This window comes from Dendropsophus ebraccatus, chromosome 6 (assembly GCF_027789765.1).
Source record: "Dendropsophus ebraccatus isolate aDenEbr1 chromosome 6, aDenEbr1.pat, whole genome shotgun sequence".
Taxonomy (NCBI): domain Eukaryota; kingdom Metazoa; phylum Chordata; class Amphibia; order Anura; family Hylidae; genus Dendropsophus; species Dendropsophus ebraccatus.
The window spans coordinates 91,655,223-91,679,274 of NC_091459.1; the positions used below are offsets into that span (position 1 = coordinate 91,655,223).

At 42.9% G+C, this 24,052-nt stretch overlaps 1 long non-coding RNA gene across 1 annotated transcript; it reads right to left on the reverse strand.

Moving 5' to 3' along the window:
* Positions 1–10,000: 10,000 nt before the first annotated feature.
* Positions 10,001–11,581, reverse strand: LOC138794934 (uncharacterized). The gene is made up of 2 exons (XR_011363532.1): positions 11,487–11,581; positions 10,001–10,468 (listed from the first exon to the last, which is right to left on the reverse strand). It is a non-coding gene; the product is annotated as an uncharacterized lncRNA (long non-coding RNA).
* Positions 11,582–24,052: the final 12,471 nt, after the last annotated feature.

Here is a 24,052-nt window from a genome sequence, read left to right on the forward strand (position 1 = left end):
CAATGTAGAATACATTTCCTATAATATTTGATTGGAGTTTTTATTAATTTGTTGTATTCTGTAATTTTTTTTTTACCCTTTTAGCACAGAAGTTGTATTAATAAAGATATTCATTGTAACTCACTGCTGTACTGTTGCTCAATATTGTAACACACATAGTGTGCATGAGATCACCTTGACAGACTAGCAGTGGCATACAATGGGTTGTCAATGCCTGGAGCAAAACACCCAACCTGGTAAATGTAAACTCGGGGGTGATGTGTCAAGTATGTATACTGTACTGACTCTGGGCTGGCTGCTGTAACTCCTAGCCTAGCCTGGTACTGTGTGTACTGTGCAGGGAGTTCTTACCCTGGTACGTGCATTCCGTGGTGCCCTATGGTACTGTGTGTACTGTGCATACCCTTGTACCTGCATTCCCTGGTACTGTGTGTACTGTGCATACCCTTGTACGTGCATTCCCTGGTACTGTGTGTACTGTGCATACCCTTGTACGTGCATTCCCTGGTACTGTGTGTACTGTGCATACCCTTGTACGTGCATTCCGTGGTACTGTGTGTACTGTGCATACCCTTGTACGTGCATTCCGTGGTACTGTGTGTACTGTGCATACCCTTGTACGTGCATTCCCTGGTACTGTGTGTACTGTGCATACCCTTGTACGTGCATTCCCTGGTACTGTGTGTACTGTGCATACCCTTGTACCTGCATTCCCTGGTACTGTGTGTTCTGTGAATACCCTTGTACGTGCATTCCCTGGTACTGTGTGTACTGTGCATACCCTTGTACGTGCATTCCCTGGTACTGTGTGTACTGTGCATACCCTTGTACGTGCATTCCCTGGTACTGTGTGTACTGTGCATACCCTTGTACGTGCATTCCCTGGTACTGTGTGTACTGTGCATACCCTTGTACGTGCATTCCCTGGTACTGTGTGTACTGTGCATACCCTTGTACGTGCATTCCCTGGTACTGTGTGTACTGTGCATACCCTTGTACGTGCATTCCCTGGTACTGTGTGTACTGTGCATACCCTTGTACGTGCATTCCCTGGTACTGTGTGTACTGTGCATACCCTTGTACCTGCATTCCCTGGTACTGTGTGTACTGTGCATACCCTTGTACGTGCATTCCGTGGTGCCCTATGGTACTGTGTGTACTGTGCATACCCTTGTACGTGCATTCCCTGGTACTGTGTGTACTGTGCATACCCTTGTACGTGCCTTCCCTGGTACTGTGTGTACTGTGCATACCCTTGTACGTGCATTCCCTGGTACTGTGTGTACTGTGCATACCCTTGTACGTGCCTTCCCTGGTACTGTGTGTACTGTGCATACCCTTGTACCTGCATTCCCTGGTACTGTGTGTTCTGTGCATACCCTTGTACGTGCATTCCCTGGTACTGTGTGTACTGTGCATACCCTTGTACGTGCATTCCCTGGTACTGTGTGTACTGTGCATACCCTTGTACGTGCATTCCCTGGTACTGTGTGTACTGTGCATACCCTTGTACGTGCATTCCCTGGTACTGTGTGTACTGTGCATACCCTTGTACCTGCATTCCGTGGTGCCCTATGTTCCCTTACTATAGTGAACGCTGATACATACATCATTTGCATCGTCGCTCACTGGGCAAAATACAATGAATATTTTGCATTCATAAGAATTTTACACCCAGTGCAACCCCGTAGTAAACATCACTGCAGCTGCCTAAAAGAGCACCCGTATGTAAATATATATATGTATATAGTTTATCTATCATTAAATAACTTTTGAATGTGGTTCTACAAACAGGGGTTGTGGTTGTTTTACATTTAAAGCAAATGTATCATCAGATACATTCGCTTTAACATGACACACATGTCCACCGGCTCCCACAGATCTCTAGGAAATGCAGCTCTCCCACTCTTGTACTACAACCCTCAGCAGGCTCCTATGTCCCGGCTGCTGCTCAGCCCGCACGGCAATGGGCAACAGGGAAGAGAGATGCATCTACCTTCCCCCCTCCCTCCCCTGCTGCCCTGTGCAGGCTGAGCAGCAGCCAGGAGTTTCTGCTGGGAGTTGTAGTTGTACAAGAGTGGGAGAGTGGCATCAGATGCCCCCACACAGACCCCACATATAGGATGCCTACCCCCTACATACCCAAGATGCCTTAGGGGCTGAGCAGCAATCTCCCCATTCTGACCCCAGACGTAGGCTGCCCTCCTCCTACCCCAAATCCTCTATGGGCTGGGGAGAATGATGAGCGTTCCCCCCTCCCCTCCCCGGAGGGAGGGGGAAGAGGAAACTGTCAGCATGCTCTTCTCACTGCTGATCTTCCCCGTACAGCAGCAGCGTCCTGGAGGGAAGGGAGGAGGGAACGCTCATCATGCTCCCCAGCCCATAGATGATCTGGGGTAGGAGGGGGGCAGCCTACGTCTGGGGTCAGAATGGGGAGATTGCCGCTTAGCCCCTACGGCATCTTGGGTATGTAGGGGGTAGGAGGGAGGCATCCTATATGTGGGGTCTGTGTGGGAGCATCTAATGCCACTCTTGTACAACTACAATTTCCAGCAGCAGACACTCCTGGCTGCTGATTAGCCTGCACAGGGCAGCAGGGGAGGGAGGGGGGAAGGTAGATGCATCTCTCTTCCCTGTTGCCCATTGCCGTGCGGGTTGAGCAGCAGCCAGGACATAGGAGCCTGCTGAGGGTTGTAGTACAAGAGTGGGAGAGCTGCATTTCCTATTGTGCAGGCTCAGCTACATAGGTTACACTACATAGACACTACATTACACATTGATTTCTACATATACTGCGCCCCCTGCTGGACATTCCATGGGAATTACACCCTGGGTCGTGAGTCAGGGTCTGTGTAGAGAATTTGAACTCTGCTGATCGACTAAATTGAGGAAAATAGCACTTTATGTGCATTTCCCATAATTAGTGTATATTAGGAATTTGTCTAATGGTGCGTTTACACAGGCAGATTTATCTGACAGATTTTGGAAGCCAAAGCCAGGAATGGATTTGAAAAGATGCGAAATCTCAGTCTTTCCTTAATGACCTGTTCTCTGTTTATAGTCTGTTCCTGGTTTTGGCTTAAAAAATCTGTCAGATAAATCTGCCTGTGTAAACGCACCATAACTTTTCTCATGTAATAACATATTAAAAAATACATTTGGCTGGACTTCTCCTTTAAGAACATTTAAGATCACAATGAACGATTTCTCGCTCGTCGTTGATCGTTTGCTGTGTATACTCGAGCCAATTATTGCTCAAATGCCATCGTTATCGCAAATTGTTCACTGATAATCACTCCATGTAAACACACCCTAAGGGTACAAACACACACAGCGTATATGCAGCAGATACGCAGCAGATTTGATGGTGCAGATTTGATGCTGTGTTCAGTTATATAGATCTAATCTGCTGCATATCTGCTGTGTATCTGCTGCGTATTTGCTGCGTATCACAGCAGTAAATACGCAGCGTATATGCCGTGTGTGTTTGTACCCTTAGTCTAGGGCTGGGCGGTATACCGTAAAAATACCGATACCGTCTCTGGCGTCGGTTAACCGACCTCAACTTTGCCAGGACGGTATCTGCGGTATTTCACATGTTTGTGTGCTGAGCAGCGACGCAGGGATGCCGGCAGCCAGGCAGGATGTGGCTGCAGCAGATCGAATGAGGGATCATTGGCCAAGTGCAGCCTCTAAGTGTCCTGCGCTCCCCGCCTGGGCCTCTCTCCCCGGTCAGCGCATGCAGCACAGAGCCGAGGACCGGATGACCGCTCTGCCCCCTCCCCCTCCTGTCACTGCCGGGACCCGTCTTTTCAAACAGGGCAATTGCCGCGCAGAGCAGTGACCTGGAGCCAGAGCGGTTCCAGAGGCTCCAGTCACTGTGCGCAGCCACAACTCTCCCCCTCTGTGTAACTAACAGCAGCTCTCATGAGGTAACCTCTTCCTACTATGTGCCGCTGCCGTCCACACAGCCCTCCCCCGTCACCAGTCTCCGGGAGGTACACTGTCCAGCCGCAGGGTTGTAGATCATCTCCCCCAGGTCAGATAAGGATTGATGGGACAGTGTCTGTGTAGCAGCAGGTTACTGCACGGAGGAGCCGCATTCTTGTTTAGCTGCCGTGGTCGTCTCTTATCACTGACACCCGAGGCAGAGGCTAAAGGAGGCAGCGGTTTCTCAGTTCTCTATGTACACAGAGCATAGCAGAGCTGTCTCAGTTGTCTCCTGTGTGTATACAGACCTGCCCCCCCTCCTGTGTGTGTATACAGACCTGCCCCCCCTCCTGTGTGTGTATACAGACCTGTCCCCCCCTCCTGTGTGTGTATACAGACCTGCCCCCCCTCCTGTGTGTGTATACAGACCTGCCCCCCCTCCTGTGTGTGTATACAGACCTGTCCCCCCTCCTGTGTGTGTATACAGACCTGTCCCCACCTCCTGTGTGTGTATACAGACCTGTCCCCCCTCCTGTGTGTGTATACAGACCTGTCCCCCCTCCTGTGTGTGTATACAGACCTGTCCCCCCTCCTGTGTGTGTATACAGACCTGTCCCCCCTCCTGTGTGTATACAGACCTGTCCCCCCTCCTGTGTGTGTATACAGACCTGTCCCCCCTCCTGTGTGTGTATACAGACCTGTCCCCACCTCCTGTGTGTGTATACAGACCTGTCCCCCCTCCTGTGTGTATACAGACCTGTCCCCCCTCCTGTGTGTGTATACAGACCTGTCCCCCCTCCTGTGTGTGTATACAGACCTGTCCCCACCTCCTGTGTGTGTATACAGACCTGTCCCCCCTTCTGTGTGTATACAGACCTGTCCCCCCTCCTGTGTGTGTATAGAGACCTGTCCCCCCTCCTGTGTGTGTATACAGACCTGTCCCCCCTCCTGTGTGTGTATACAGACCTGTCCCCACCTCCTGTGTGTGTATACAGACCTGTCCCCACCTCCTGTGTGTGTATACAGACCTGTCCCCCCTCCTGTGTGTGTATACAGACCTGTCCCCCCTCCTGTGTGTGTATACAGACCTGTCCCCCCTCCTGTGTGTGTATACAGACCTGTCCCCCCTCCTGTGTGTATAGAGCTGTATAAGGGTATGTTCACATCTCATTTTTCTCCACACGTCGGGCTACACGTCAGGAATCAGTGAAAAAAGGATGCGGACGTGCGGACGACAGCCACATGACGACCACATTGACTTTAATGAGCAGGACGGAGTCATTACGTGTCTGTGTTCTGCTCATTTGCCGGACGTACACGGCTGTTGTGCAGGATCTGGTTGACCACTCTTTTGAGTCCTGCACAAAAGCCGTGTACGTCCAGCAAATGAGTAGAACACAGTCACATAATGACTCCGTCCTGCTCATTAAAGTCAATGTGGCCATCGCCCGCACGTCGGGCTGTGCGTCCACATCCTTTTTTTTACTGATTCCTGACGTGTAGCCCGATGTGTGGAGAAAAACAAGATGTGAACATACCCTAACTCTGCTGAGACCCCTAATAATGACAAATAGACTAATTTCACAGCCTTGTGTTGCTGCTCAGAAAGTAAATTTTTTTTTTAAACAAAATATCCTGAGTTTGGCACAGACAAGTGGGTGTGGCTTACAAAGGGGCGTGTCATAATTATCGTTCAATTATCGTTACCGCAGCTACATGTGCGATAAACCGCGATATTGATTTAGGCCATTATCGCCCAGCCCTACCTTAGTCCAATAACTGGATTGTCAGACAAATTGTAACCTTACATTTCTTAGGAATGGGAGGGCATACCTGTGCAAAGGTGTCTAACCAGGGGCACACTATACTATTCAAGTATAGTAAAATCCCAGCTTTTTGGATTTACTTCAGGTACTCATTAAATGTGTTATCCAGTGCTACAAAAACATGGCCACTTTCTGTCAGAGACAACACTACTCTTGTCTCCAGGTCAGGTGCGGTTTGCAATTAAGCTCCATTCACTTCAATGAAACTGAGCAGCAAAACCCCGCCCAAGCTGGAGACAAAAGTGGGGCTGTCTCTGGAAGAAAGTGGCCGTGTTTCTACAGTGCTGGATAACCCCTTCAAAGCCTTGTGGTTATTTAGTAAAAACCCTCTGATTGCTAGAGGTAACCGACACATAAAGTTTATAGCTGTTCCCCCATTGTGCTGCAGAAGATGGTTTCTATAGGGAGCTTATAGATCCCATCCCCTGTACCGGCACAGGGAGCGCAGCAAGCAAATGAGAGAAGCACGCAGCTAGGCTCTTCTCCTGGCTCAAATATTTCCGGTGTTACATATAACACTGAAAACAATGATTGCTCCTCTTGGATGATGGAGAGGCTCACAATAAGCTCACGATCAATACATTCGAGCTTAATAGAGCTGTCCCCTTTAACATAGCCAGGAATTTTTATTGGTTTTTAATAACATTTCTAAAAAGATAATTTTACCCTGTATTGCCCACAGGCTTTATAGAGGGGTATCCTGCCCAGAATAACCCTCTGTGAGTTGGAATTAAGAGCCTCTCTGTAGGTGCAGCTCCAACTCTGGTGGCCTCAAGACATCCAAGTGTTACTATATATGAACAGCCATCTATATAAATGGTTGCCTTGTAATATTATATGGTCCTTGCAGCAGTCACTGGCTGCCCATGTCCTCTTTTGGTTTGCTGGGGGCGCAGAGGGCTGTACCCAGGGTTACCATCTCATAGTGGTGGTGGATACTGCATTTTAAGAGGGGATTGCCTTGATAAAAATATACATATTTGTAACCAAGTTGCTCGTACCTGTCATATTAATTGTTCAGCTCTATCTTAGTTACATCTCTTGTTAGGGAAGTTGATTGACAACCAATATGGCTGCATGCCAACATCACACTGGCATCATGAACATCTGCCTGGTCTGCGTGGTATAAGTGAATATATCACAGTGCAGTCCTGGGTGCTAACTATAGTAGTACGTAGCTGTAATTGCAGCCACATTGGCTGCCAATCAGTCCTCCTAGATATAGCAAACAATGGAAAAGAATAAGAGAATATAATTGCTTATTTATAAATATATGTATTTTCTTCATTTTGGCACAAATTACTAAGAAAAATGAATGTGAGAATCTTCTCCCCCTGCATGCACAACATCTACGTGCCATATAGTTTCATTAGCACCTTTTCTATGCTAAAGTCCACCTCTGGATATTTTTATGTGTGAATAAATGCATTGTGACACCATTCTTGTGCTTGTTAAAACTGTTTTGTAGAACTATATTTATCTTTACAGTTTTTAGATGATGTCTTTATATACTAAAAACCTTGTAATATAACTTATTGGAAGTGGTGGCTTGTGATTACTTTCTAGCAAACTAGTTTGCCTTTCCCTATCCGCATCTTTTTTATTGTTTTTTTTGTTTTTTTTTTGTATGTTTTCACAGTATATAACATATATACAATACATACACATAGTGATCCAAAACCAGGTTACATTCACCAATCCTAATAAGGATCAAGTCGTATAGATACAGAATAAGGTATTTACAGTAAATTCATTTAATTTCATGGGTTGACAGTGTCACATAGTCATGGCTTCATGGTAATTGGGCCATCTATCTAACTTAAGAGAGGGGACCCAACTGCCATGAAGCCCCACCTAGGTTTTTTACATATATATTTCAAATTTCAGGGTTAATGACCTACTAAATCATCTACCTAAGGGAGGGAATTATCCATTATCTGCTGGTGGTTTCTGCCTAACAAAGGGAAGTATCTACTAGGGGCTTCTACCTAATGGGGATATTACCTGCTCACAGGGATATCTACCTAATGGAGGATCTACCTACCTACCTATTGGAGGCATCTACCTAATGGGGGTGGGAATTATCTACCAACTGGAGGATTCTACCTAAAGGAGGGAAAATTACCTATCTACTTGGGACGTACCTTCCCACCTCCATCTATTACTTCCAACCCACCTAACTACTCACTGAAACTACGTAGAGCACCAAGGGAGGCATTATTTGAGGCATTGAGGGTAGGGAAATGATCGGCAATATGTTTAAATGTCTGGTAAAGAAACCTTTGAATTCCCAATGTTCATCTTATTTACAACCCTGTCACCAAGAAGGCTATGAGGCAAGCCTTTGCAAGCTATATGCATGGATGTACAAGTTAGCTGCTAAGCTTTATCTGATATTTTTTAGGTCATAGAAATACATTGCAGCCATTGTACATTGATATTGATATTGGAAAGACTCCACGACAGGGCTTCCCCGTTTTTCTGTCCGTGTTTCACAGAACGTGGAAATAAGACCTTAGAACATAAAAGAACTTAAAACTCCTCTGCAGTCTAACACTCACTCTCACGTGCCATTGTCTTAATTGTATCTTTTCTCATACTAAGTGAAATTGATTTTGTCTATCAGAGAAATGAATTAATTGATGAACGGATACAAGACTCCCCACTGAATGATAGGAAATAATTCTGTGTATGTAATTATGTGTTGCAGAAATGAATTCATTAGAAATTAAATATAAATAGTATTAGAACAAATTGAATGAATGTAGCTCATTAGTTGATTAACTAATAGAACATTATAGATATAAAATTCTATGAAATTATACATAGCTCAAGAGAAAATTGATATGAGTAGTATTAAAAAATATGGTAAATTAATTCAATAACTAAATATATGATATATAACTAACACAATACTGCCTACAGAATTATATATATGGTACAAATGAGAACTAATACAAATAGTATTATACCATGTTTCAATCAATCGGGGGCAATTTTAAATTAGGTCCCTTCCTCAATTACCCTGCCGGATTCACTAAGAGGCGCACACCTCCTGGTGAGGCCGGCCGTATGGCTGGACAAGCTGCTTCTCAGCAAGTGTAGATTTCTTCCATTATTTACGCCTGCGATCAGATGTAAATCAGGCCACGTCTCCTCCCTTTCTTGCCGCACCCCCTCCTCTCTGCCCATTGGGTGAGTGCAGGATATGGCTGGTGTACACCAGGGAGAAGGGGCAAATCTGCTTCTCCTGCCTCGCGCACACCAGTGGCACAGCCTTCATAAATATCACCCAATGTACGTATGTGTACTTGAAAGTCTCTTACTACGCCAACAAAATATCCTCTAGGCCTCTTGCTGACTTGTCTACATCAGTATATGGTTAATAAAAAAGAAAAAAAAGATATAATGCATGGTTCATGTGAAACGTGGCATCAGTCACCCATAAGCTGATTTTGCATGGCACCCTTTAATAGAGACTTCATGAAAGCTGATGACATACTGTACATGATAAACAGATGGAATAATAGCCAGTGGGTGATGGATGCCACAATATGGTTTTTGTCACAGCCTTTGGTTATACGGAATATAGAGTAATGTGCAGATGTTGTAGGCAGGTGTGAAAAAATGCTGCATAGTGAGGGTCCTATTACACAAGCCAATGAAGGCCCGATCAATACTGTAAATGAGTGCTGATCTGCTAGTCCGGCGCTTGTTTACTGGGCCTATACAGAGCCCAATAATCGTTTAGCAAGAGCTGTACGGACATTGTTAGCGATGTCTGTGCAGCCTTTGCCCAAACAGTTTACTGGGCCTATACAGAGCCCAATAATCGTTTAGCAAGAGCTGCACGGACATTGTTAGCAATGTCTGTGCAGCGTTTGCCCAAACAGTTTACATGACCTGTCCATGCTCCGGCGCATCCTGTCTGAGCTGACAGGCCACTCTGAAAATACAGCGTGCAAGACCAAAGAGGAAGCAGAGGACGGGAGAATACTGGGAGCATGGGCAGGTCATATAAACTGTTTATTGAACTGTCAGCTGTCGGCCGCGCATCGCTATTACACGTAGCGATGCACATTCTGCGACCAATGATTTTAGGTTTGGACCTATAAAAATGACCAGCTGTTTGTCGTTTCATTGGCTGATCATGGTCTCGATTACACAGAGCAATAATCGGCTGAATCAGGCCGATTCGGCCATTAGTGTTCCATGTAATAGGTCCCTAAGCATGCTTTGACTAATAGAGGTGTTAATAGTTTATTTTTATCAATAAACAAAATTAAAAGTGAATGAACAGAATTAAACTCTAAATCTATCAGACCAGTATTAGGTGTGCCCATCCTTTGTCTTCACAAAAGCATCAGTTCTTCTATGTACTCTAGGAAACTAGCACACAGGTGAAGGGACCTAGCTGAGATGTTCTTCCAGACCTTAGACCTTCTGTAGATGTTGCTGTTCAATTCCTTAAATCCAAAGTCTCCTAATGTAATCCCAGACAGACTGAATGATGTTGAAATCAGGTCTCTGTGGAGGCTTACTGGACATCACTCCCTGGACTCTTCTTTATGTTCTTCTGTATTTCTCAGCAGTAAGGACACCATTAATCCTGACCACATCCCCAAATGCATCTTGTAAAAAGCAGCCCCAGACTTACTAAAAATCTCCATCATGCGTTACTACTGTGTACACTTCTGCTAGAAAACTGCCTTCTGTAAGAGACAAATATTTGAAGTTTTGACTTCAGGCAGTCCAAAGCACCTGTTTTAACATGAAAGTTCGAGCTTCTAGGCCACAATTCTTCTATGATGGATAATTGTGATCTTATAACAACATGGAGACAGAGACAGAAAGAGAGCAAGATATACAGAGATAGCAGGAAATGGAGAGACAGAGAAGGGGGAGGGTGAAGTGAGAGACAGAGAGAGGTGAAAAGGGATGGAAAAAGAACAGACAGAAAGAGGGATGCAAAAAAAAAAATATATAAAAATATATATATATATAGAGAGAGAGAATGAATAATAATGCACTTCTTGATAACAACCACCCAACTTTCCCAGGTGCTGATAAACCAACCTTAGAAATTAGTCAGAACTACAGCCACTTAAAGGAATAAGGATGAGTTGAAGATGTGTCTTCACCTAGGAAAGCAGGGTGATATACACCTCATTCTTTTTTTCTCACACTTCACCTTCTCTCTCTCTCCATTTCCTGCTATCTCTGTATATCCCCCCTTCTCTGTCTCTCCATTTCCTGCTATCTCTGTATATCCCCCCTTCTCTGTCTCCATTTCCTGCTATCTCTGTATATCCCCCCTTCTCTGTCTCCATTTCCTGCTATCTCTGTATATCCCCCCTTCTCTGTCTCCATTTCCTGCTATCTCTGTATATCCCCCCTTCTCTGTCTCCATTTCCTGCTATCTCTGTATATCCCCCCTTCTCTGTCTCCATTTCCTGCTATCTCTGTATATCCCCCCTTCTCTGTCTCCATTTCCTGCTATCTCTGTATATCTCACCCTATACACCTCCCCACCCTCACACCTGCTCAGCACACATGTTGTTATTCGATGACATGAAAGTCTGGCCAGGAATAACATACACACTTCTGCCCTTCAGTCACACATACAAGCACCCAGCTTTCCCAGGTAGCAGAGTTGTGCAAATAACAGTCAGTAATAGACAGATATATGTTAGATAATTCCACTGGCTCATAGGAAAGTAGAGGACCTGCCTGTGTGAGGAAACAGCGGTATATTGTAGCTGGAAAGGCCCACAGCTGTTACTGAGATCCATATACAGAGATTTCCTTAGTACAACATGTGCATGTGATCAGTATCCCAGCCTGCCTGGTTATTGGCCAGCAAGCACCATGTGACTAACAGGCCAATCAGAAATTACAGGACAACTGATGTAAATTAGCCATGAGGGGGTGGTTAACAAGCCAGGACAGAGAATCCCCAACCCAGTGCAGTGATGCTGCACACTGACAGGCTGACACAAAATGGCTGCACACTGACAGGCTGACACAAAATGGCAGCAGCTAGAGATAAGAGGGGTCAGCAGTAATAGAAAAAAAATAAACTACAGAGCTTCCTGGGCAGCAGCTGAGAGCAGAAAAGTGGCTGAAAACAGCAGAACAGATTAAGCATCCCTATGTGAGTAATGTATATGTTGGGGAAAGGAATAGAAATGTTGGTAAATGTTTTTAGCGAAGTACCCCTTTAAAAGCCCAGTTGGTCTTAACCTGAAAAATACCTTATTGATACAGCTTAGCTTAGTTGATGTACACCATGGGGGACATTAATGAAGTCCGGCGTTTTTTACGCGGGGCTTACAAATGTCCCAGCAGCTCCTGAGCTCAGGGGACTTATGTAGAGGCGCATTGCACGGAGCCCGTCGGTGCGAAATGTTAAAACCTACGCCAGCTCAGAGCTGGCGTAGTTTTCAGTATAATTTTTTCACCGGAAAAATGATAAATGCAGGGTATGCAGAGGCCACACTCTCTCTGCGTGCTGCTGCACCCCCTTAACTCCCCCTCTACACCCCGAAGAGGCGAAGGTGGTGCAGATGGGACAGATGTGAAAAAAATATTCACAAAAATACCATTTACAAATATTTTTATGCTGATCTGCGCCTAAAAAAGGCATTTACGCCTTTTTGTACATGTCCCCCTATGAGTTTTGCCATGGTGTATGACCTGTGACACGGCTGTTTCAGTTTTTTTTTAATGACTGTGTTTAAATTTACACATGAAAATTATCATTATTACCTGTTTGGTATATATTAATGCAAAAATAACTCCAAAGTTTAGTCCCTGTCCAATCCTCAGATACATATGCACAAATGGACTGCGTCTTTCCATGTCCGATTTTATGGGAACCTGTCACCGGGCATTATGGCGCAGAGCCCGCCCGACCCCCCGGTGGAGCCCTGGATACTTACCCTTTGCTGCAAGTCCTGATCCTGGACGCGGGCCCCGGAAATATCGGCACCAGAAGGCGAGCGCTCGCTGTATGCAAATTACCAGAGATGAGTCTGATGCCCATAGACAATGACTGTCGGACTCATCTCTGCAGAGCGTGCACAGCTTCCGAAGGTGAGATCTCTGTCCCGGGTCCAGGAGTGGGACTTGCAGGAAAGGGTAAATATCCAGGGCTCCACCGGGAACTTTTACAGGCTTAGAAAATCTGTCAGATAAATCTTTGTGTAAAGGCACCCTAAGCTGCATCTGGGCTGTAGCAACACAGGTGCAGTTGAGACTGGCGATGAATAGAAATCCTGCCTGGGGGAGCTCCTAATAATGAGGGCAGAGAAAAAGGAAGGAGAGGGGTCACAGACCTGGGGCACAGACAATCTGGGTCACCCCAGTATGGCACAGCACTGCTGATTAAAAGATTATTTTTTTGCTCCAACCAAGGCACCAGGTGCATTTTAAAAGACGCAACCACTAAGGATTTACTCTCATCAAATAGATGGTGCTAGTGGTTTGGTGGGGTGGGTTTGTAGACGTTCGTGGAGTCGCTTTAACAAAGACAATGACAATTGAATATATTTATGTAACCAAATATCTGAATAACTCATTTAACACACCTTATAAAATCATATACACCCTAAACACTTATCCCCTGTTCGCAGGATATGGAATACGCATATAATCACAGAAGGTGCGCCACTAGCACCCCTGAGCTCCAGAAAATAGGTGAACGGTGAATTTACTGACACATATTTACTGATAACCGTGCAGTCAGTCTAATAGATTTTTTATCAAAGTAGCTGCTTTACCACTGTTTTCATTTTTTAACCCAAGGCTTTGTTTTCATGATTGCAAAATCTAAGAACTGAAGATCTAAAGTCTTTGCTGATCATATAATATTAAGTAGACACTTTTAAAGGTCATAGTATTTTCAGGAAACTTTTAGTAGCTAACTGAACTTTAACAGAAAGGCTACATTTATTCATATATTTAAGGAACTGGCACAGATTTCTTATAATTTACACAGGTTATCTTATTGTACGTTTAGGGTAAGTCCACGTGGTAAAAAAACTTCACCACAGAAAAATTCACAGGAAAAAAAAAAAAAAAACCTGTGGGGGACTTTTAGTAAGTTTGACCCTTAAAGTGGTTGTCCAATGATGCATTTTTAGTTATTTAGTGTCTAAGGCTGTTTACCATTGTGGGCAATGTTTACCAAAGATAGAGATGGTGGGAATCAGGGATTAGACAGTGTCTGAATGGCGGTTGCATCAGGTCATGGTTGGTACAATAAAAATTAAAGCGATCTAGATCTATGTATGACATAAAGTAGGGGCAGCACACACTGGCGGCATGATGTGTCCAGCTCCATTGTAGCTCTCCGCTCTAATAGAGGGATGTTCTATGCAGGAATCACTTCTCTATGACACCCATATCCACTTATAAGATACATGGAAGAATTTTCCATGGTGAGACGTCACATTTAGTGACTTACGTTTTCTAAATCTATACATTTTTGTTGTCAATATCTGTAAATACTGTTCACCGTCAAAAACCTGATTACTTTGTATGTTATTCTTTTGGGCTTTCAATGATACTTTTTTACTTGTCAGTTGATATTAAGTGTATAAAATGCAGCCACAAACATTGCCTGGAAAGCTTAATGAGAATGCTGTATACTTATATGAATCTAGGTTTTCTTCACATCCCCGAGTCAGTCTGAATTTTGTTCGAGGATTTCAGTCTTAGCAACATCTCTTTGAAAATTGTATCTATATTCTGATTTCATATTAGGATGATTGACAGCTGGAGTAATGAGCTTGTAACTTGTTATTTGGCATTGCAAACTTGATGGCATCGGGGGCTAAGGAGACCATGCCAACAGTAAGAGTAAAAACATTACCATAATTATCCAGGTACACATTTGATCACTTGGAGGGATTCTGCTCTTGTCACTCTGAAGTTGTATGTATAATATGTATGAGATATCTTTATACATTTACTACAGTTATTTGTATTACTATAAAATATAGCAAGTAACCCTTTATTTGTAGGTCCAGTTTTGGATCTAAATATGCATTTCTTATATAAAGACTTCAATACTTTTGTTCCCAACTGGTACATACACATGACAAATGTAAGCCAATTTTTAGGCTCTTGAGTGCTAATGCAACCTTTCAGCACTTCACATTACTGCTGTTTTACCATTTAGACATCATGGTTAGCATTGACTGCAGCATCTAAGGGGTTAAACAGCTGAGATCAGAGTTATTTCTGATTCAGACGGTAACAGTGGTTATCAGATATGCAGAGAAGGGCAAGGGTAGTTCCTCTGAACCCGAGTGTTCAGCATTTGCTTACTGGTGGCAAAAAAGTTGGATGCAACCCTAGGGAGTCCTGGAAATAATGGATACAGCCTATGGCCTATGGCTGAAACAATGTTTTTCAGGCGTCTGAAGTTACTCTTTATTTAGTGTCTTTCACTATTCCCATCTTTTACATCCAGCCATGAATTGTTTCCCTGACAGGATTTGTGTCTGCAGAGTTTGTTGCCCAAATATTTGGAGCTCTTTATTTTTTTCGGCAATTTATTCTTCCCTAGACAGTAATAGTGCATAGACAGTAAATGCTGCCCCCTTGTGTCCCACACAGTAATAGTGCCACCTTTTGAACCACACATGTTAATAGTGCCCCTCTGAATGACCCACATGGTAATAATTTCTACCTCTGTTAAGGTTAAGGTTATGTTCAGAAGTTATTTTTTTAGAAAAGAACAGACGCTGATTGCAATGAAATTAGCATTCAATTCAATGCAATGCTGTCTGCTGTGTTCCGACATTGTTATGTTAAAGTTCGTTTGTTAAAATAATGAACATGCCTATTATGAAACAATAGCTGTTCACACAGTGTTGAGTACGGCCTGCGGCTTAGTTGAATTGCAGGCAATTTAATTATAAAAAGATAATGTCCCCGCAGCCGATACAGCGGTATCGGCTGCAGAATCCGGCAGTATAACACCGTCCGTTGCTGTGAAATGGAAAGTGTTATACGAAGTGTGAACATAGCCTAATAGTGCTTAACTTGTGGCTCCCTGCAAAGTAATAATGCCCACCTTTGAACCTCCTAGAAAGTATATGAGCACAAAGGGGGTTGCAATTGCTGCTTTGGGGTAGAAAACAGGTATTAATTTTGAAGTAGTACCTCCCACTTAGAATTTAGTACCCTTTGGGAAAATAGTGCACCCTCATGGAAAAGAGATCCCCTAAAGCTTCCTTTTCTCTCTAAAAAATAATGCACTATATATTAATGCAAAAACAGTTACTACTTTAGGACCCCAGATTTTTGACTTGTTTCTCCAAGTGCTTCCCATGGGATTGGCACCCGGGTAAATTGCCTAGTTTCCCCCCCTTGCCCTCCTTCCTTTTCTTTCATGATTGGTACACTTTAAAATGTAAACTCACCTTTGGTAAAGAAAATTGTACAATTCAAATGGACCTTTTTCTTTTGTATGCAGCATGTATTAACTAGAGGAAACATAAAACCTCTATAATCAATAGTAAAAAATATATATATATATATTTTTCGGAGAATATGCAAGCATTTTCCCCAGGTGAAATCATAATGATAAATGAGAATAAATCAATATTAGTTATTTTAAATGGAAAAAGATTACACAGCAGAATATGTTAGGCGTCGGCGCTCAGTATGGTACACCAGATCTTGCTTTCAGTTATTTGTGTGGATTAAATTGTAAATCCAAATAATAAACATGTTATGTTCCTTAGTATAATCCTGTTACTATTTCCAGCTGTTTATTTTTTTTCTAGCTATTGGAAACCTTTAAAAGATGTCATCTGCTCAGGTGTTGTGTGTGTACGTTCATAATTATTGTTTATATGCCGTAATAGCAAAACACTTTCATTTACATAAAAATGCTTCCTTCCCGTACGACTACACTTTCTATTCACTTGTATTTTTCATATTTTTCAATGTGTTATAGAACTCAGAGCAAGCGACAAAGCTGCATGCTAATGTTGCTACGTGGAAGCATTTATAACAGAAATAGTAATTCCTCAGGGTTGGTTGTATATGCAATGAATATCATAAAAATGGGAGGAACTTATCACTTACAACTTTTTCACCACTTTTTGAGGTTGCACTGTTACCTTTATGCCAGTTGCAGCTGTTCAAGATGTGCCGTATTGTCCTGTGTTGCATGATGAACATTGTATGATGTAAATTTTCAAATGTGCAAAAAAATTGCAACAGCATGCAAAAAGTTGTATGTTATAAAGATGTCTAAAAACCTTTTTTGGGCTAAAAAATAAAAATGACCACACGCCAATACTGACAACGTAATGCCAGTGCTCTGCACTTTATCAGCCACACTTTTAGGATGAGACACCATACTCATAGGCTATGTTTACACAACATCAATAATAAAGAAAAGGCGTCCGATTTTGAAATTTAAAATAACATCCGTTATTGCCGCGATTTAACTGACTGCTATGGAAATGTATTGAAGTCAATGGAAAGACGGACGTCCAATGCACACAATGTATTGAAAAATAGACGTTTTTACCGCGGACGTCAAAATAATGAACATGATCGTTGAACATGAACATGACGTTTTTTATTAGTTGTTTACACAGAGTTTTTCTTTTGTCACTGTTCTTTCTCCGTTTTTACTATTAAATTCAATGGATTTTTCAATTAAGACACACCCAAAGGCCAATTATTAACCCTAAAACCCCAAAGGGAAGGCAAGGCTGTTAAACGACGTCTGTTATTTTAGACTCAAAATGAGGGGTGTCATCTTAAACGGAGCCAAAAAAAACGTGTGAACATAGCTTACTTCTCATTGATACATCTTCTATCATGGTTTCCATGACCCCAACCTTCCTGGACTCCTGATCCACTACTCTAAAAAGTTAAACTACTTTCCCTTACGTCCTCAGCAGCAGCACAAATGGGGAAGATCCTATCTTCCTGCAATGGTAGGACAGATGGTACTAATAAAAGATTGATTAGGAGCCCTATAAGAAGGCCATACAGACCCCTCCTCCTTGTGTTTTTTTCTGTCCTCCTGTGGGACAGGTGGTAGGAGAGGGAAGTAGGCTCAGGCCTATGTTTGTGTCTGACTTTCCTTTCCAAAGATTCTTCCTTTCCACATGGTCGTGTGGAGAGGGGAAATTTATAGAAATGTTGTTTTTCCTGCTCTGCTGTATCAGAGAGGAGATTATTTACTTTTTAGTAGAGTTATCGCTCAGCTTCTCTGCTGTATGGAGCCGCTGTGTGAGGGAAGCCATGAAGCTGCTGCAGTAAGTATCATGGTGCTGCCAGACCTGTGTCCTCACCTGGGCGGCTGCTAATGTTTCTTGATACTTCAGCAAGGTAAGATTATGCTGCTTTTTCTTTTGAGCTGGAAGCCTGGCCTGTGTGTCAGGAGGGTTATTGGATATATATATATATGTTGTATGAGGCTTTTATGCCTCAAATGTTTCGTTTCAATATCTTTCACTTTTTTTTTTAACATTGGTTGTGCAAGTCCTGTTAGACTGCTTCACTATATGAGTGACCTATGTAACTATAATGTGTGTACATGAACACAGCTTTAAAGCTGCTAGTTGGGTATTTAGTACACCTGCTGTCTCATTATTTTCTCCAGTACTGCTACAATGAAGCTATGAAACTGTGTATGTGTGTGAACACAGCCCTAGAGCTGTTATTGTGTACACCTGTTGCCTCATTACTTTTCTATAGCACTGCTACCAGATGATGCAGTGAAGCTATAAAACTGTGTGCACACAACCCTAGAGCTGCTAGTTATGCAGTGTGCACACCTGCTGCCTGATTACTTGCTATAGTACTGCTACCAGATGATGCAGTGAAGCTCTGAAACTGTATGTGAACACAGCCCTAGAGCTGCTAATTGTGTACACCTGTTGCCTCATTACTTTCTATAGTACTGCCATCGGATGATGCAGTGAAGCTATAAAACTGTGTGTTTGTGTGTGCACACAACCCTAGAGCTGCTATTTGTGCATTGTGAACACCTGCTGCCTAATTACTTTCTATAGTACTGCTACCAGATGATGCAGTGAAATTGTGTGTGTGAACACAGCCTTAGAATTGTAGTTGTGTAGTGTGTATACCTGCGGCCTGATTACTTTTCCAGTATTTCTATCAGATGATACAATGAAGCTATAAAACTGTGTATGAACACAGCCTTAGAGTTATTGTGTAGTGGTAGATACACCTCCTGTCTAATAACTTTCACTAATACTGCTAACAGATGACGCAGTCACCCTATGGAGCGTCTGTGTGCTACTCCAGTGCTGCCATTTAAGAATGCAGTGAAGCTACTGTGTGTGAACACGGCCTTAGAATTGTTAGTTGTATACTATACACCTGCTGTCTATTTACTTTCACTATACTGCTATCAGATGATACAGTGATCATGTGGATCTTCTGTGTGCTAACATTTAAGAATGCAGTGAAGCTACTGTGTGTAAACACTGCCTTAGAATTTAGTCGTGTACACCTGCTGTTTAATTACCTTCACTAATACTGCTATCAGATGATGATTATCATGTGGACCTTCTGTGTGCTGCTATTTAAGAATGCAGTGAAGTTAGGAAGCCACTGTGTGTGAACACTGCCTTAGAATTGTAGTGTACTGTGTAACACCTGCTGTCTGATTTCTTTCACTATACTGCTATCAGATGATGCAGTGCCCTATGAAGCTACTGTGTGTGAACACAGCCTTAGAGTTGCTAGTTGTGTACGGGATACATCTATCTAATTACTTTCCCTAATACTGCTATCAGATTATATAGTGACCATATGGAGCTATGTGTGTGAGCACATGCTTAGAGCTGCTGGATGTGTACTGGATACACCTGCTATCTGATTACTTTCCCTAATACCGCCATCAGATGATGCAGTGATTCTATGGAGCTTTTTTGCGCTGCTCCAGTGCTGCTATTTAAGAATGCACTAAAGCTACTGTGTGTGAACATGGCCTTAGGATTGTAGATGTGTACTATCTGATTAGTACTGTTATCAGATAATGCAGTGACCTATGAAGCTACATGCTTAGAGATGCTGGATGTGTACTGTGTATACCTGCAGTCTAATTACTCTGTAATACTGTGTACACCTGCTGTCTAGTTACACTCTGTAATACTGATATCAGATGATGCAGTGACCCTATGGAGCTTCTGTGTACTGAAGGATGCAGTAAAGCTATGAAGCTGCTATGTGTGAACACTGCATTAGGATTGCTGGTTGCATATTCAGTGCACCTGTGTGTCTGATTCCAGGCACTCTGCACTAGTCTGTTAGTCGGTCGGTCAGTCTGGCACAACTTCCATCCTTGGATGTAGCAGGATTCTGGTAACAGAGCTTTCTTGGCGTACAGATCCTGCAAGATTCGACTTTCAGGTGGCAGGGAATTCATTTGTGGATTGCAACTTTTTCTCAGAAGAGACAATGACTGCTTAAGATTTTACATCTGAATGATAATCTACAGGCTGAACTGGATGGAGTCCGAGGTCATGGCTCCTTCAGACGCACAAAGACCTTGTTCAAAAAAAAAAAATAAATAAATAAAAAAAATAAATAAATAAATTTTTTTCTTTAGTAATTTTCAAAAAAAATAAAATAAATAAAAATAAATAAATTAAATAAAATAAATAATTGTCTATATTACTATAGCTGAGCAGTATACTTGGCTGCCCGATCCCCACAGTTTGGAGACTGGTCCTTCGTTGTAAGGGGGCAGATGTTCACTCCAATATAAAGATAGTTGGATCTGTATTGGACATTCTCATGAAAGTCCTTTTTTTTCTTATGATCAGGTCCATTATCTGCCCCAGTCTAATAAGAAGAGAAGGAACTTCTACTTTTGTTCCACATTCCGTAGGAATTCTAGTATGGAAGGTAAAGGAAAGAATCCTGCACAAGAAGGACCAGACGTCTCGGAGGCCTTGGGGATGGGGACAAGAACTTGTGACTACGTCTTTTCTGACAATTTATTTCCATAATGAGAGAGGTCTGTACCAGTGTTATATGATAGGAAAGGCTACCATATTGAATTTTGATCTGTGGGTCCCTCCTAGAGGGATGTTATCTGACCGTGTATACCTGTATACAGCCTCCTCTGAGGAAGGTGCTGTATGTGGGATCTATGATCTGTAGGTCCCTCCTAGAGAAGGATGTTATGTGACCAGGTATACCTGTATGTACCTGTATACAGCCTCCTCTGAGAAAGCAGTTGTATGGAGGATTTATGCTCTGTAGTTCCCTCATAGAAGAAGGATGTTATCTGACCAGGTATACCCGCATGTACCTGTCTACAGACAAAAGCTGCATATTCCTTTACATCAAGACCTTTTGTACAAGGCAATTGGCATTCTTTTCAATTTACAGCCCTTCTGTTTGGAATCATCTTGGCTCCATCTACAGTCACCAAGGTAATGTCTATTGTACTTTGACTGTTTGAGAAAATTGAAGCTCATCATTGTTTCTGGCATGGAACAATTCCTAGGGAGGAGAATAGATCCCCAGTCTGTGACTTTCTTCCTCCAGAGAGATTACAGAAGTTGACACAAGTCGGGGTTCTCGGCACTCCCCAGTTGCTGTCACTTCATCTGATACCCTTCGGTCTTATGTCTACACTGGAAATAACACCCAGAGACAAGGATAGCTTTCCCTGCTCAATGGCAACAGTCTCCCAATGAAGTGGGTCGTGAAAACCATTGATATATCAAGCAGTGGGGCGCTTGTATGAGCAACGGGCAAAGGAGCCTTAATCCCCATCAGAGATGTTGCTGGCATCCAACATATGAAGGGAATACTAGTCCACTCCAGCACACCAATCTATGGTAAGCTATCAGTATAAGATCAAAACCGCATCTAGGATGGCGCATATCGATCTTTATAGGGGCACTAAATCAGTAGTATTACTACTGGAGGCAGGGGCATTTTGTCTGCTGGCAATCTATGCTGCGATGTAACCCTGTCGGAGGAACGGTCTCTGGACCAGAAGCTTTCTGGAAAATCGCATGGAGGATAGACCTATTCCTATTCAAGGTTCAAATTGGAAAACCTTTTTTCCTCAATCCTAAAAAGCCCAGTGTCTTGCAGAATCTGAGACAAGGTTGGGCCTTGGTCAGCCTCATTTGCCCCTATTGACCCAAGAGGGCATGGTTCACAATGGTGAGCACCCTGCCTAAGAATCTTCTGGGAACTCTCCCAGTCTCCCCAGCTACTGACACAGAGTAGCAGAGATTACTCCCAGCGTCCCTGCCAGGTGTGGGCAGAGTCTAAAAATCTTGCAAGTAGCAAGTCTCTGGTTTCATGATGGCCTCTTATTATCTAAAAGCATGGCGCTAATTCCATAGGAATAATCTGGAGGCTTCTGTATACCCTCAGTTAATAACTCAAGAGGGTAGGCTTGTCCGACGCTTGACTGCCGTCAACAAGGTGGGAATTGATATGCTGTTAAAGTGGTGACCACTCTTCTGTAGTCCAGAGCCACAACTGCCTACAGAACCTACCTGAAGGTGAAGAAGATGTTTGAAGCCTGGTGGGTGAAGTCTCTTCCACATCTCCATTGTTACAATCCATTACTCCTGCCAACACGGGAGAGAAGGAGCTTCATCCCTTAGATGTGGGAAGGGCTTGGAGCATGTATATTGAACGGGCAAACTCCTTCAGGAAATCTAACCACTTGTTTTTATCCTTTGCAGGGAAAAACAAAGGATGCAAGTCATCCAAAGCTTCTCTGTCCAGATGGATAAGGGAAGTCGTCTCCATATGCTACCAAGAAGCGGGATTACAGGTACCTGATGCAATCAAGGCACATTCAATGAGGGCAATATCATCCACATGGGCTGAAAAAAGATCTGTACCCTTGGAACAAATATGCAGGACTGCTTCATGGTCGTCCGTCAATACCTTTGTCAAGCACTATAGACTAGATATTCACGAGTCAACCAGTTTTTGGCTCAGCCATTCTGTCTTCTGTAATGTAATGGCCCTCCCTAGTCTGTTTTCATAGCTTGCTATATCCCCATTTGTGCTGCTGCTGAGGACGTAAGGGAAAGGATAATTTTTTACTCACCGTAAATTTTCTTTCCTGTAGTCCGAAGCAGCAGCACAGACTTCCCGCCCTGATTTAAACAAACTATTATTTATGCAGCATACCTTGATTGTTTTAATGCCTTATTAACTAAGATTTTATTATGAATTTTAAATTTTTTTGTCGTTAGAATCGACACAAGGAGGAGGGGTCTGTATGGCCTTCTTATAGGGCTCCTAATCAATCTTTTATTAGTACCATCTGTCCTACCATTGCAGGAAGATAGGATCTTCCCCATTTGTGCTGCTGCTTCGGACTACAGGAAAGAAAATTTACGGTGAGTAAAAAATTATCCTTTATTCACGTATTAGAGCCCTTTTCCTGATACTTGCTGTATACTGTTTACCAACATCCCAGCTTTTCCAAGGTCCTGAGTTATGCATAGTATTTGGCGGAAACACATTGAACAATATATTAAATAGCGTAAGACCACGGCCTCTGAATAAGGGATAGAATAGGGTAGGGTCGCCCTTTTTAGGGCAAATGCTCTATAATTTTCTGAGTGAGTAGGGTCATCTAGCTACACTGCTTTCTAGAGATACTCCAGAGATAGTGTCACCCCCTCCCCCTGACCTGAATACAGTTTTGCAATAGCACTGTGAGACTTTCACTTTTCAGTTTTAGGGATCTGACTACTGTGGACACAAGATCTGTATAGATTGGTGAAATCATTCCTTTATGTAATGGTTTACCATCTCTGCTGGTGGGCCCATATGTAGCTGGTCTATTTTTGTGTGGTACATACATTGTGGGGAAAAGACCCGGCTGGGCCACCCCATCTATGTGGTTGTGTTGTCTTATTGTCCTATAGGACCGGCTTGTTTGTTGTGGGGTGATTTTTAGGACTCTTCACCCTATTGATGTGCACTTGCTCCTACAATAACAACTACCTTTGGGACTCATCTTTCATGGTTGTATCAATAGTTACCTGATCATCAATCGGTGCAACTGTACGTCAATTGGATGAATATTCCTAATAATAGGTGCACTTTAACTACTTTTACACAATAAAATGTCTAGAAAAACAAAACAGAATTGTTTTTGGTATTTTTTTTTACCAGGATGAGCTATAGATTTTGATTTTAAAGGCATAGTAAAAATTGGCAATTTTGAAATTTTTTAAATTATTTTGGTGGGGTTATATCATTTTTCTTGTGGAATAAACAACACATACCGT